This window comes from Cryptomeria japonica, chromosome 5 (genome assembly GCF_030272615.1).
Source record: "Cryptomeria japonica chromosome 5, Sugi_1.0, whole genome shotgun sequence".
NCBI lineage: Eukaryota > Viridiplantae > Streptophyta > Pinopsida > Cupressales > Cupressaceae > Cryptomeria > Cryptomeria japonica.
Genome location: NC_081409.1, coordinates 922835679 through 922851537, shown reverse-complemented (window position 1 = coordinate 922851537; position 15859 = coordinate 922835679). Strand labels below are relative to the sequence as shown.

The 15859-nt window shown below is 37.3% G+C and overlaps 1 long non-coding RNA gene across 1 annotated transcript; it reads right to left on the bottom strand.

The window, feature by feature from the left end:
* Positions 1-631: 631 nt before the first annotated feature.
* LOC131066253 (uncharacterized) lies at positions 632-1921 on the bottom strand. The gene is made up of 2 exons (XR_009111641.2): positions 1494-1921; positions 632-1369 (listed from the first exon to the last, which is right to left on the bottom strand). It is a non-coding gene; the product is annotated as an uncharacterized LOC131066253 (long non-coding RNA).
* Positions 1922-15859: the final 13938 nt, after the last annotated feature.

Here is a 15859-nt window from a genome sequence, read left to right as displayed (position 1 = left end):
AGATTCAACTTTACCACCACAGTGATAGAAGAAGAAATTGATTCAATACGTGGAACAAACAAGAAAGAATTTAATGGATGCCGCAATAGTTCATATCATGAAGATTAAGAAAGTATTGTCTTATGAGCAGCGACAGAGCGAATGTGTAAAACTCAAAAATAAATTCAAGGTAAGCTATATTTGTTGTTCGCTAGTTCACTAATTAGAGCTATTTTGCACTTAATCAGTGACAAATTTGTGACATGCAGCTGGATTTTAAAGCAATAAAGGGGATGATAGATGATCTGATTTTGAGGGAGTTCCTGGAACTGGATAAAGATGATCACAATGTGTTCAAATATTTGGCCTGAAAGGCTCTAAGCAAAGGACTCTTCTTTATGGAAGCAAAGTGTGTCATGCCATCCATAAAACACTATGACAAGGAATGAGTGTGAATGTAAATGTTTGCTATACAAATTAATAGTTTATAAAAGTTAGCAACTCCATCCAAGTATTATATATGATAAAATCTAAAAGTATAGAAAAAATAAGTAAAATGTATAATCTTTTTGCAGTCAATTACAATGAATTAGAATGCATTTAATAGAAAATTGTACTCGTCAGAAATCTAAAAAGCAAGAGAGAATTATAGTTCGGTAAAAGCTGGAATTGTTACTTCTGTGAGGTCACTTGAGATATTCCGGTACAGAAATCATTGTGCCCACAAATTTTGGTTTGTTTTAATTACAATAGATATTCCATTTCTGCTTCGTCAATATGAATATTTCAATTCTAGATGTTCTTACAAAAACAATGGGCATATTTAAATAATTGACACAGACGACTCAAAATACGTGGTAACTTTCAACAGTCACAAAATAGAATGCCATAGCATTTAATTTGAGGGGTTGAGAGTTCTTCTACTCTTAATTTTGAAGAGTTTTGACAGGACAAACATTATGATTTTTTTCTCCTGATGCACATATCTTGCCTCTAAAACCCCATTGAATCTACCCCTAAACCCATCTCCATATCTTGTCTCCTTCAATCCCACAAAAAGAACATAACCCAATGCTAGACCGAAGTTAGCACAAAATTGAAAATGGCCCTATTTCCCAATGTTGAATAACTTATCAATCAATTAATCCATCTCAAGAGCACGCATAAAAGAGAAACATAAGAATAAATAGAATTGATGTTCTTGGTCTAGCATAGTGATGGAGAAGCGTGAAAGTTGTGTGGTCAATGAAATAGTATAGGTTGAATGAATGAGAGAGATTTTTAATAACTTGAACAAGAGCAAACCAGTCTACCAGACTCAGAGACAGCTCACGACCTCCCAGCATCAAAGTCTTATAAAATTTCCAATCTATTTTCGAGATCAGACATTCTGCAGTCAATTTTAATCAAAAGCTTTACAATTTTATCCAGCCGTAATGTTAAATTGTAAATTTCCAAAATGTCTAAATAACTGATATGAAATGTAGCTATAAACTTTTGTCGAGGAGACGAACCTGCAACGTTACACCATTCATTTCTTATCGCAACATTAATAGTAATGGCATCCCTGTTCCTTGAACCGTTCAAATGGCAGGTGTGTGGAAAATAAAATTAGCGCATGGTAATCCTATAACCCTGGCAACCCTTTATTTTGTAGAAGCAAGCTTTAAACCCTGGCACGGAGAGGGGGAAATGTGAGAAGAAAGGAGAAACTGCGCGAGAGAAGGCAGAAGAAAATGCATGTTTAAGTGTCGAACTGTATGTGGCGAGATGAGAGAGGACGACACACAGAGGTGAAGATTATCCCTTGACCTCCATAAAAGCACAATTTTAGGCACTTTGAGAGCAAGAAAAGAACAGAAAAATATCAGAATATGAGCGACTGGTGGAGCCAAAGAGTATAATATAGGTAGCTCAAGAAACCCCATTAAGGGAAAGAGCTCTAATTTATAGTCATTCATGTTGATCTTGAATGTATGTAGATTTGTGGACATATAGAGTAGCTATTTGGCTCCAAAACGGTATGCCATGTCATGATGCGGCTCTAAAATCACATGCCTTCTACAATGCCATTTTTACATGTTTTGGGACCTACCATTTGGTTGACATGGAGGCATATTACCATTTTGCGGTTGATGGAAAGCATTTGCACGTGGCTAACATTTTACGGCCGCTCTCATGGCAATCACGGGCAGGGACAGACGTTTTGGCTCACATTTTTGTTTGTACCATTTATTTTAAAACCACTCTCCCGCCTAGCATATTTTAAAAAACACTCTTCCGCCTAGCATATTTTAAATCTTTGTCCCGCCTAGCATATTTTTAGTTTCTCATTTTGAGGAATACCAATCCGAATGGAGCAGCTGGTTGATGATGTTGATGCTTCAAGAACAAATAACATGGAAGTAGGTTCAAGTATGTAAGTTGGGTATGCAATCAAAACTTGTAGGGTAGAACAAGTGGAGCAGCAGTAGAAGCAAGCTCACCTACGACTTCTCCTCCACAGTTTGCTCGCCCATTTTGTTTGAGCACGACATTCGGTCAGCGACATTCAACACTTTGGCGACAATGGTTCCTCTAAGTTTCAGGGAAGAGGAGGCTATGATCAAGATCCAGTTTGAGGGTGACGTTGATGAGTGGGCTTTCGAGTTCGTCAAGGGAGAGCACGGTGATGAGGAGGCCAAGATGAAGATTGACTCCTCTGTGGGTTCCTTGGTGAAGATGATGATGATGTTGAGAATCCTCCTCATGGGCCTCTCCTGCCCCAATCTTGTTTCCACTCCTCTGCATTTCTCCTGCTCTCAGTATTTCTCATTACAACCTTCTTCACAAAGCTCCATGATGCCATTCAAATTGTAGTTTTTGGAATCATGAAAAGGGTTTCCTATTATTTTCACTACTCTCAGAGCCATTGATTATTTGTTACATGGGTTACTAGATTTTTCAATCAAATCATTTGGGAAAACGTTTCGACCGGGTCTTTTGCTACATTCAATGCAAGATTCATTTTGTACTCTAAACTACTGTGCTGCAAGATTCATTTTCTTACTTCTTTCTTTCATCTCACATTCAATGTAATGAGATTTTCCATATTTGAAAGACCCAGTAACCTACGGTATCTCATCTTTGGAAAGATTCGTTGCAATCACATATTAAAATTTATTTGTTCTTTTATTTCACATGGTTCGCTTTGTGGGCTCCTGTGACAATTTTAAGGCTTTCTGAACAACATTAATAAAGGAATTAGTTCACTTTCTCATTCCTTCTTATAGGTTTTGATCACCAGATTTGGATTGCAGTCTACTATGTTGAAGCCCACGTAATGTGTAATTGCATGCAAGCCAAGGCACAATGAGAAACATGTAAGAAATTCATAAAAGTAATGGCAAAGGATGGGAGAATGTTAGAATACAAGTTTCCTGTTGTGGTGGGAGATCTGGTGAGGGAGAGTGATTTTGAGGAAGATTGTATGGTTGTACACTCAAGGAATTTTGGTCATGCTCTTCCCCAAGAAAATAAACTCAAGGGTGGGGAACTTTATTATCTTGTTCCCTCGCACATTGAAGCTGATCATACAACTTTCTCAGCACAGAAAAATGGTATTTGTAGAGGCAAGAAAAGAGCAGAAGATGTTAATGTAGAGAAGGGTTTTACACTCAAGATTGTGGTCTCAAGTCAATAGTTGAAGACTTTGCTTTTGGATAGCTGTGTGAAGGAAATTTTAGTGGAACAATATGTTAGAAAACTTACTCAACATCAAGATTGTGTTTCAAGAAAAGCATGGAGGCCATGCTTGAACACAATTGTAGAGGAATATTGATTATGTAGAAGTTAGTAAGTGGGTCTTTTGGATTGAGTGATTATTATGTATTGGTTGAATTCAATGTTGTATTTTTGGGCGTTCATATTGTTTAGATGAAGATGCTATTTTGGAAATTCACTAATACATATCGATTTTGATGTGGTGACAAATCTTAATATTTTGAATTGATTGCTATGAGTTAAACACTTTTATGCAGGAGTTTCAATTTTTTTTGTTGATTCAATATATTTTTCCTCATTAACAATGTTGCCCTTCTGTTTGAATTAGGTTATGAATTTTACATAAATTTTAGGGCAGTAGCAATGTTTTGGGGCAATGGAGTATAGTGCATTGTGGAAAATTAGCAATGTTTTTCTACTTAATTTTGGTTGTGCATAGTTTAGGATTTTGAAGAAAGTTTGCAATATTTAAATTGGATTATAATTTTTAATCTAAGTTTTAGAGCAAAATAGAAAATTAGTAGTGCTTTGTCCTTCTCTTTGAATAATAGTTTTTGGATTAGGGGGAATTTTATGGCAAAATTAACAATGTTTATGTTCCATTGTTTAAAGTAGGTTACATATTTTAGATTGTTTAAAATGGAGGAAGAATGATTTTAATGTTCTGAATTTTGCTTGTCTCAAAATTGGAATTCATTTTTTTTTTTCGTTTGTACTTTGTCTTGAGATTTACATAATTTGTCAACTTTGTGGAAGCTTGAAACTATGGCTCTAGATCTTTTTTATGGGAATATATAAGAACTGCAGTTTATAGATTTGATTTGTATAATGTGCACTTCTAATTCTTGATTTGATCCTTGTGCTTTTTTTAATGTCATGGATTGGCAGTGTTTACAAACACCTAGTGGAGATCACTAGATTGTAAGGGTCATGTCCTCATAGGTCAAACCCCTTGGTAGAGCCAATTTTATGATTGTGAAAAAAGTAATATAGAACAACAACTTCAAACATGTAGATATGATGTAGATATGATGTAGATTTCAGTTCTTTGTAATGCTCTAGTTGAAGTGCTCTTAACATTTTTTCCTTTAATAAATATGAATGATATGCCAATAATGCTTGGATGTAATTGTGCTTTAAATGAATGACTGTGAATGAATTTTAAATACCAATATACTAATAAATTGTATGAAATGCATACCAAATCAGTTCATGAGAGGAAGGAAACAAGCAAGAGTGAACCAAAATTTGAATTTGAATTTTAAAATTCTGGTGATTAGATTTGTTGGTGCAAGATTGATCCCACACCCATAAGATTGGCCTTATACATGGAACTCATAAGATCTACATGCATGGAATGGATTTATAGGAATGGTGAGAAATAATAAACATAATGAACATCCAATACATGGAGATATGTATAGAGATAAATAAGATGGAGCCATATGTTGGAGAATGTGTAAAATGGGGATTAGTGGCATAGGTTAATGAGCACAACTTTGTACAAGAGTGCATTATTTTTTGATATTAATTGCACACTAAGACATTCTCTCAAAATGGTCCAAAGACAAGTGTACACCAATGTGGATATGCAAATTTCACCATTATTATAAAAAAAACCATGGTTTGATAGATAACTATTTTTTAGTTATTCCTTTATTACATAATTAGGTTTTCATGATGTGACATGGTGAATATTGTAACTAACAATTATATAAAGTAAAATTTTCTTTTATTTTTTTAGATTTACTTTGGCTTTGTCATAAACATATTATTTTAGTCTACATTTTTGTTTATGAGTGATCATGATCATGTAATTAATCCTATTCGAATCTCCAATGATTTGGACCAAATTTTCACTACTTGTATTCTTGTATTTTAGACAAAACTACAAGGGTAGTTGTGTCCTAGAAATACAATCATATTTGTGACATCACCCTCCTAAATCAAAAGACATTTTTCTACTTTATTGAACTAGTCCTCTTGGAAATTCTATTCATGGCCTACCAACTTGCATGCTTAAAAATTTTAATTGGACATCTAGGATCTTGTATTTGAGAAGAAGGTCTAGGATATCAACATCGAGCAGTCTAAGATGAAAAAAGGATTATCAAAGTGTAAATATTAAAAAAAAAAAACTACTTTACAACTTTCAACTCATGTTTACATACACATTTTAGTTTCTATCTTCTTGGTCATGTTTTGAGATTATTCGAATCACTTTTTGGCATTTTTCTTGATTACAAAAATATATGACATGGAAAGGAAGTTTCATGAACTCCACCCTAATCATCCCTAAAACTCTAAAGATGTAACTCCTCAAGAACACTAGTGCTTGTGTATGGACATGAGCATTGGATGGGAACTCGTGTCCATGCTCAAATTTTAAAATATGACTTTTTGAAAGCATTTTTATATCCTATAATCCTTACTATATCTATAATGGTCACCTCACCCCAAACTCAATATACCCTTATTTTCCCTTTATTTATAAAAGGGGTCTCAATTGGAAAACTTAGAAACCACACTCTCTTTCATAAGTAAACATCTACATTTATTGATTACAAATAAATCCATCATATATAGTAGCATAACAATATAATTTTTAGAATATTAAATATTTGGAGCCCTTAAGACCATCAAACCCATATATTCTCCTACACTCACCCTTTCTTTCTTTCAATCCTCCATTTTCCTCCTTTGGAAGTTATTGTTAGAGTATTCGGGTATTTACTTAATTAATTAAACATTATTTGTTTAATTATTTAAGTTCCCTTTATCTCTTTTACATTTAAGCTAACTTTAGGTGCATATAATTAATTGTTTTAATTAATTATTATGTGCAAACCTAGGTTTTCCCTTTTTAGGGTTTCTTGACCTATTAAAGGTTGAGTTCTTTCTTTTCATTGTAAGAATCACATTACATATTTTTGTGAATATTGAGCTCTCTTTTTGGAGCATATTCTCTATGTTTTGTATGTTCTTCAGATTTTGCTTCATTGCTTCTCCTTGTAACAGGTTATTCGGCTTGCAGAAGATCTTCAAGCTCCTGTGGTGTTGTATTTTCTCAACTCCTATATGGTATCAGAGCGTGGATCTGTAGCTGCCTGTTCTTGTTTTGAGATTTTTGGCTTTGGAAGTAGATCTGGGGTTTCAGGAATTTTTTTGTGTACCTAGGGTTTGAGCTTTTTTTCTAAGCACTTTGGGCCTAAACGGACCTCACCATCGTGCTCAGAAGGCCCGAAAACCCCTATGGTCATATAAAATTCGACCTATTTTGGTTCCTGAGCCTCTGGGAGCAATTTTTTTCTCAGATCTAGGCCGTATGGCCCTGGCACGCAGATCGAGAAAAAATAAAAATAAAAATTTGCCTTTTACGGCATGCAGGCCGAAATTTGTTTTTTTAGAAAAAAAGGTGAAAAAATAAAAGGGAGATTTGTTTCTTTTTAAGAAAAAAAAATTTTTTGGGAAAGTTTTTTTTGGGGTTTGTGGGTACCGCAGGGTACCGGACTGACAGGCTTGTCAGACCTGTCAGTCCAGCCCCTGCGGCCCCTCCGTCCTTTTTCGGACGCCTCCGCTATTCCTCTGGCTCCCGCCGGCCTGTCTCCGCCGGCCGCAGCTGCTATTTTTTTCGGCCGCCACCGACCCGGTCTCCGACTCTCGCCGACCGCTTCGCCGCCTCCCTGCGCTGCGCTACCCGGTCCGCCGCCGCCTGTCGCCGCCGGCCAGCTCGCCCGGCCGCCGCTTCCTTTTCGGACACTACTTCCACCGGCCGCTGCACCCTCCGCCGACCGCCGCTTCCTTTCCGGTCGCTGCCGCTAGTCTCTCCGCCCGCGCTCAGCACTGCGCCCGCCGCCGGTCGCCCGCTCTGCGCTCAGTACTGGCCAGCGCCTCCGGCCCGCCTGGCCCCTTTTCCCGGCCGGCCCCCGCTCCACCACCAGGCCGCCACCCGGTCGCCGCCCTACCACCCGGCCGCCACCGGTGCGCCACCGGAGCTCCGCTCCCTGGCCACCGGACCACCAGCAGGCCACCAGACCCCTTTTTTGGGCCTTTTATGGGGGGGTTTGGTTTTTTGGCCCTATCTTGGGCATACGGAGTCGGATTTTGGCAAACAGATAAGCGTCGGAAAGCTGGTTCCGAAGCCGACCTCATGGTGTTGGTAATTTATTCCAATTTTTCTGTTTGATTGTGTTTTTTTACAGTCAAATTGAGGTCTCTTTTTTGCACTCCGGGAGACGTAGAATGAGCATCCGACCTCCGTTTTTCAAAAACTTTATACTTTCGGAAAGCGTGTTCTGTGTACTTTCCAGAAATATGATTTTTTTTTTCCATATTCTAGTCCATACATATTTTATTCAATTTTTTGCTTTTAAGCACTCTGGTGGATATCGTGGTTGTTTCAGGTCCTGGGATCTCTTTTCTGAGTAGGGTGTCTCTGTTTTGATTCTTGTTTCTATTTCTAGTCTTCTTATCATTGTAGCTTGTAATTATGCAAACGCACTGAGATAAAATGCCATCATGCATTGTTTACTTGGAATCTTGCATATCTTGTGTCTAGTTGTACATGCACTATTGATCAAGTGCCATGAGGGGGTTGATGTTTGCCTTTGTTTGCCATCTTCCTTTGTCAAGTGAGTGTTCCTTCCACGACATTCGCCTCATGATGATGTGTCTCAGCACCTTTGATGTTCTTGGTTCTTCGTCATGCAGTTGTTTTTGGTTGTCCTTTTCAGTGTTCCTGTCCCTCTCTCACTTCCGCATTATGGGGAGGTTTATCCTGTTGGTTCTAATGCTTTTGTGGTTCAATTGATCAGCTCTTCAGGCTTTGGTTTCTCATGCCATCTGTATCTTCGATTTCAGTTGTTTTGCCTTGTTTGCCTCCTGATTCGAGTAGTGTCATTTGAGGGCACTCATGCAGGTTACAGTCTTCTCTACCTGGTCATGTTCTAGTTCAGTGGATGTTCTTCAGATCAGCAGTTATTCTTCAACAGAGTTTGCAGGGTCTTCATGCTTCAGTGATATTCTTTTCCATCTCTTTTTGGAGTAGAGTTTTGTTCCCATGTGGTTTTCTCTATTTCTCCAGTTCATAGAGATTTCATTGTATTTGGGTACCTGATCAGGCCTTGTTGCCGGGACCCATCTTTATTGCTTTCAGTAGCTGTTCTAGGTTTTAGCTTCTCCCTAAGTCTAGCTTAAGGGGGGGTGTTAGAGTATTCGGGTATTTACTTAATTAATTAAACATTATTTGTTTAATTATTTAAGTTCCCTTTATCTCTTTTACATTTAAGCTAACTTTAGGTGCATATAATTAATTGTTTTAATTAATTATTATGTGCAAACCTAGGTTTTCCCTTTTTAGGGTTTCTTGACCTATTAAAGGTTGAGTTCTTTCTTTTCATTGTAAGAATCACATTACATATTTTTGTGAATATTGAGCTCTCTCTTTTTGGAGCATATTCTCTGTGTTTTGTATGTTCTTCAGATTTTGCTTCATTGCTTCTCCTTGTAACAGGTTATTCGGCTTGCAGAAGATCTTCAGGCTCCTGTGGTGTTGTATTTTCTCAACTCCTATAGTTATAGATTACTAGGATTTCCTCTTCCCCTCTTGAAATTGTTATTGCTTGGAACTACACTCTTCACTAAAAATGATTCAATGTTCCAAGGATATAATGGAAATTACATTAAGGTGTTGGACTCTTGTGATTGAGGTCCCAATTTCAGAGAAGGCTAGTTCCACATCCTATTGTGACATTCCTCATGCTTTTCTCCTATTGTGAGATTACTAAAAATGATTCAATGTTCCAAGGATATCAATTAGATTAATTTCATATCCTATTGACATTCCTTGTGCTTTTCTCCTATTGTGACTAGCATGATGTGTTATATGATGTTTGCAACAATACTTCTGCCAACCTAGGACAACACCATCTCTGTCAATCTGATCTCTGCAAGTCTCTCCATTGGATCTTCTCAACCGTTGACATCAATGACAATCTATTGCCAACAATCTCCCCCTTTGGCATTGATGTCAACATATAGACCAAGTAGTGCATTCTACACCTATGATATTGTAGAGATGAGCAAGATGAACCATTATTAATGTAAATGTAATTGAAATTTATGTTCAAAATCTGAAGTTGTAAGAATTTAGATATTCTTTTACTTTCTTATTGAATTACTTCAATGCTTAAGAAATATATTTAATCTTTTACTGTTTGTATTGATTGTTCCTTCTTATATTGCAGATTGTTGTAGATAACATTTATTGATTTTGATGATCTCTGCAGCATTCCTCATGATATATATATATATATATATATATATATATATATATATATATATATATATATATATATATATATATATATATATATATATATATCTGTGTGTGTGTGTGTGACCGGACATGCTTGATCAAGACATGTCTTGGTCGGTTCACAAGGACCAATTCATTAAGGTGTTTACCGATAACTATCGGTCCAAATCAAATGCTATTTAACTATTATAATAACCGATAACAAATCGATATGTTTCGAATGCTATTTTATTATTATGATAACCAATAACAAATCGGTATGATGCAAGTGCAATACGATTATAATGTAAATCGATAACAGATCGATATTAAAGCAAGAGCAAGTTTAATATGATAACTATCATAGCTATCATATGATAACATCAATCGGTGTTATCATATGATAATTATGATAGATAACATAAATCCGATCTGCTTAATTATAATCACACCACAACATAAGAAATATGGTCATAGCACGATCGATGACATATTGGTAATGATGTCCAAATGTCGAAATGTGCAATCTGATGCTTGGAATATGAAATGCATATAAAGATGATTATAACAAGTTTATTCACTCAATCATGAAGTCTACCATTAGCTTGTAGTTACATCAATAAGGTAGATGATTGAATGAGAGATAAATGAAGTCTCTCATTCAATCATTTATCTTACCAAAGCTACTTAGTTTCAACAATTACAATATAAAAAACAGTGCTAATATTGCTTACAAAAATTTCAGAACTCCCCCTAAGACAAACATGAGGTTCAAGGAAAAAAAATAGTAAAATAGTATGCTCCCTCTAAGCCATAGACATCAAAATATTGAGATTCAATCATAAAGAATAGAGGCATAACTGACACACATTTGAATTGAGGCCCCTTTTGGAGGGACTAGGATATTGGGCACCCTAGTCCACTTAGACTAGGGTTTTGGGAGCCATAGTCCTCTCAAACATCGACAAGAGAAAGGGGTGGTATAGTATCAAGATCCAGAACATAGGATCTAGTCTCAAAATTAGTATATGACAATAGTAAGATAGGATAGGGTCCAAATAGGCTTAAAATGATCCAAGAGAAGGCATACTAAAGTAGGGGCCCAAGTAGAGTGTGAATCTTGTAAAGGATTACAATTTACAACACTATAGAATGATATAACATAACATAAAAAAGCCTAATTAAACACTCAAATCAAGAATTCTAACGATAGTAACTTGGGGATTAGCTAAGAAAGAAAATACAAACAAGAGGAGGATAATGAGGACCCAAGTCAAACTTTGTTACCACAAAACTAATGCCTTATATCAAAATAATTATAAAATTTAGATCTCACAATCTAATTGATTCATCAAGAACCAAGGAAAACTAGAGAATTTAAATTTATAAGATAATATTTGACAATCAATTTGAGTATAAATAACTTGGGATTCATCGTTCTTTTTGGAAATATGGGGTGTGTATGCAAGGAACGTCATGTTTCTAGCTAGTTTTGTAAGTTATTAGTGAGGAAAATGAATAACATAATCCCACATTATTAGGATGGTATATTATCCCCTCTCTAGTTCTCTCCCTTCCTCTCCACCACTCTCTCCATCACCCCTTACCCATCTCCCTTTATAAACTTTCTCCTTCGTTTATCTCTCCTACCAGGTCTCTTTATCTTCAAGAAACTCTAGACCTATTACTCTCCCTTTCTTCTCTCTCTCCCCTCTCTAGGTATCTCCTATACTCTCTCCCTCTCTCTCTCTCACCTTCCCTCCTTATCTCCATATCTATCCTTCCTTCTCCCCCTCCATCTCTCTTCTCCTCCTATTGTTTCTCTCCACTCTCTCTTTGTTCTCTTGATCACTACCTATCCCTCCCAACCTCTCTCTCCATACCTATTTTTCTCTCTTATTTTCTTCTCTCTCTCCCTCACCTATCTACCTCTTCCCTCTCTAGGTCTCTCAGTCACTCCCTACCCACCTCTCCCTCTCTTCTTAGATCTCTCTTTATCTTTATTCTTCCCTCTCTCATCTTCTCTCTCCCTCCCCTCTCCAGGTCATCACCTCTCCCTCCCCAATATAGTATATAGATAATAGGTTGCAGGATATAAGATTTATGATATAAGGTACAAGATTGATGGTACATAGTATAAGGAGCATAGGGTTGAGGGTAGTGGTTGTATTGATTCATCTCTCTCTCTCTCTCTCTCTCTCTCTCTCTCTCTCTCTCTCTCTCTCTCTCTCTCTCTCTCTCTCTCTCTCTCTCTCTCTCTCTCTCTCTCTCTCTTTCTCCATGAATCATGGTCTCTCCCTCCCTCTCTATCTCCCCCTTCCTTACCCTCATATATATCTTCCTCCCCTACTCTCTCATACTCTCTCTCTCTCTCTCTCCCCTCTCTCCATTTTCTAGGTCATCACCTCTTCCTCCTAGCCTCTCTCTCCCTCTCTTTCCTTTCTAGGTTTCTCCCTCCTCTCTCCACCTCTATACCACTCCATCTATGTCTCATTAGGCACCTCTCTCTATGCCCCTGTATGTATGTCTCCCCTCTCTCTCCCATCTAGGTATAGGGTATAGGATACAAGTTTCATGGAAAATTGTTTAGAGTAGATAGGGTTGAGGGTAGCACGGTGGTATTTAGTTCGGTTGGCTATAATTGTATTTTCAAGTACTGGGTCCTACTCGACAAACAAAACACTTTTCATGAAGCCTCAACAATCAAGAAAAACACATCATGATCTTAATATAATTTGTAAATGGCACAACTTATAGCTATTGATACACATATGAAGAACAGATAATATGTGTTGACGTATTCAAAGAGCTTTATTGTGAAATGTTGTATATGTGGAAAAAAAGTAACAATATCAATGGCCTTTTTAGAAATTGTATTATCTCTCAAAGGAGTTTTTGCTCAAATGCACGAATAAGTTTTTGCAACTGACAATTTAACATCAAATATGATTGAATTTGTTCAAATGGTGAGCTATAAGTGTAAAATCATTGTGGATACTTATATTATTCAATCGTATTTTTTTATCTATTTGTGCTTTTGATAATGTTGGTAGATAATCACTAGGTACAATAACCTTGCCTATTAAGGTAGGTCTTAATATTTTACTTACACCTATCCATGTCTTGGATTCATCCTATGCACACATCTAATAGAAAACTTAATTTCATTAAGCCGATTGCGATATTGACTAATACGACGTGTTATGCGCTTTCACAATTTCACACATGACCTCTTCAATGCATTCTCTACTACCACAAAGCAATGATGAAGACTAAAACGGTGTGTAATACACTTTCACAATTTCGGGCTTCAAGGGTCAATGCCATCTGTTGACCCGTGAGACAATGATTGCGACTAACAACTGTGTTAGGTGATTTCACACTTTCGTGCATGACATGTTAAACACATTCTCTATTACCGCGAAGCAACGATTGTGACTAACACGACGTGTGTACGCTTTCAAAATTTTGCTACTTCACGGGTCAATAACATATGTTGACCCGTGAGACGACGATGGCGACTAACACGTCGTGTTGTCCTCATTCACAGTTTCACGCATGACCTTTTAAACGCACTCTCTACTACAACAAAATGACGATTGTGACTAACACAACGTGTTAGGCGCTTTCACAATTTTGCAAATTCCTTGGTCAATACCATCTATTGAACTGCAAGACGATGTTATCGACTAACAGGACATGTTAGGTGCTCTTGGAGTTTCATGCATGACCTTCTAAACACATTCTCTACCACTGCAAAAATGGGGATTGCGACTAACACGGTGTGTTAGGTGCTTTCGCAATTTCGCGACTTCACCGGTCTATACCATCTGTTGACCCACAAGACGACGATATCGACTAACACAACATGTTAGGTGCTTTTGGAGTTTCACGCTTGACCTGTTAAACACATTCTCTACCACCGCAAAACAACAATTGCGACTAACACATGTTGTTATGTGCTTTCGCAATTTCACGACTTCACGGGTCAAACCATCTGTTCACCCGTTGGACGACGATTGTGACTAACACACAGTTTTAAGCACTTTCACAATTTCATGTGAATAGACACAGCCGGTGGTGACTTTCATCATTTTGCTACTTCATGGATTAAGCCCAATCTGTTAACCCATGAAACAACGATTATAACTAACGTGACCTGTTTTTCACGGCTTCTAACTCTAATGCGACCAATCAAAAATCTAACGCGACTTCTAACCCAATCTTGGTTTTCCAATAAAAAATCTATGGTTACTAGCACACCTATTCACCATTACGACTAACACGCAATTTTAAGTGCTTTTGCAGTTTCACGTGAATAGACACAACCAGTTACGACTTTTATCGTTTCGCTACTTTGCAGATTAAGCCCAACATGTTAACCCACGAAACGACGATTATAACTAGCGCTACTTGTTTTCGCAGCTTCTAATCCTAACGCGACCAATTGAAAAATCTAGAAACGCGGCTTCTAACACTAACACGACTTCTAACCCTAGCGCAATCTCAGTCGTCCAATCGAAAATCTATGATTCAAAAGGTGGGACTAACATCGTGTTTTAATCACGCTATAAATTTTTTTGGAGCCAAAATAGATGCGTCTCGCGACGTGTCTAACCCTAATGCGACCTGTGTGTGTATGGCCATAATATATCAAGCAACTTGTGTGTGTATAGCTCCTAGTCGACGTGTCTAACCCTAACGTGACCTCTGTGTGTATAGCCGTATTATATCAATCGACCTGTGTGTGTATAGCTCCAAGCCGTATTATCTCAAGCAATATAAACTAACCGTAATAGCTTCAAACTAAAAATGCAAACCATAGTGATTTTAAACACAAAATCCAAACCATATCAAACAACTAATAAACTAACCTCAATGCAACTTTTCCTGCGTTAGGTACATCAAATTGCACCATGTTAGTCTTTTCTTTGACAAACGTACCAATTTTTGGAGCCTGTGCCCTCTTTTTCTTGTCGGGATGTCGTTTGAACGTGGTTTCTTCATTCACTTGCTTTTAATGTGCATGTTATGCACAATAAACCGCCAGTAACCACAAAGCCAGTCGTGGTCATCCTTTGGCATGTCCACGTAATTTTGCATGGACCTCGAGGAGTGAAACCGACAACTTGACGAACTCCACGTCACATACCGTGGGTCCGGGTGTCGCGGTAAGTTGGCATGGTATGCATGTCTTGGAGATGTATGTCGATGCATGTCATTGGTATGAGAGGTCCATTTTGGAATCTAAATTGTTTCTAAGAGCAATGGGATTTATAGGTGGATAGAAATGATATGAAGTTTTGGATGGATTCATATAGATGGATAGTTGGAAGGTTCTCAAAGATGTTTGCATTTGTTTATCTTGACTTACGATAAGGTCTTTAGATTGTGAGCTAATGATGATATGGATAGTGGATGGAGGGATATAAGGACCTAAGATGGATGGAAGGGATGGAGGCTTTGATTTTGGGATATAAAGACCCAAAATGGATAAACGAAATGAAAGATTTGTTTTTTGGATACAAGGACTCAAAATGGATGGAAGTGTCGGAAGTCAAAGTACCAGAACAACTTCCTACACTGATTTTGAGAGGAGGGTAATACAAAAAAAATCATAGATTTTTACAATAATTACATATCTTTAACAAAAATAAACATAAATAGTGTGCATACCACAACACAGATTACATGGAGCAAACACTTTGTGTTCACATATCAATAGTACTTTTTTTATTATTGCAAGGTTGGGACAACATTTTCCTAACAGGAAGGGATGAGGGGGAATGTGTATGTGTGGGTTTAGATGGAGAAATATGGGAT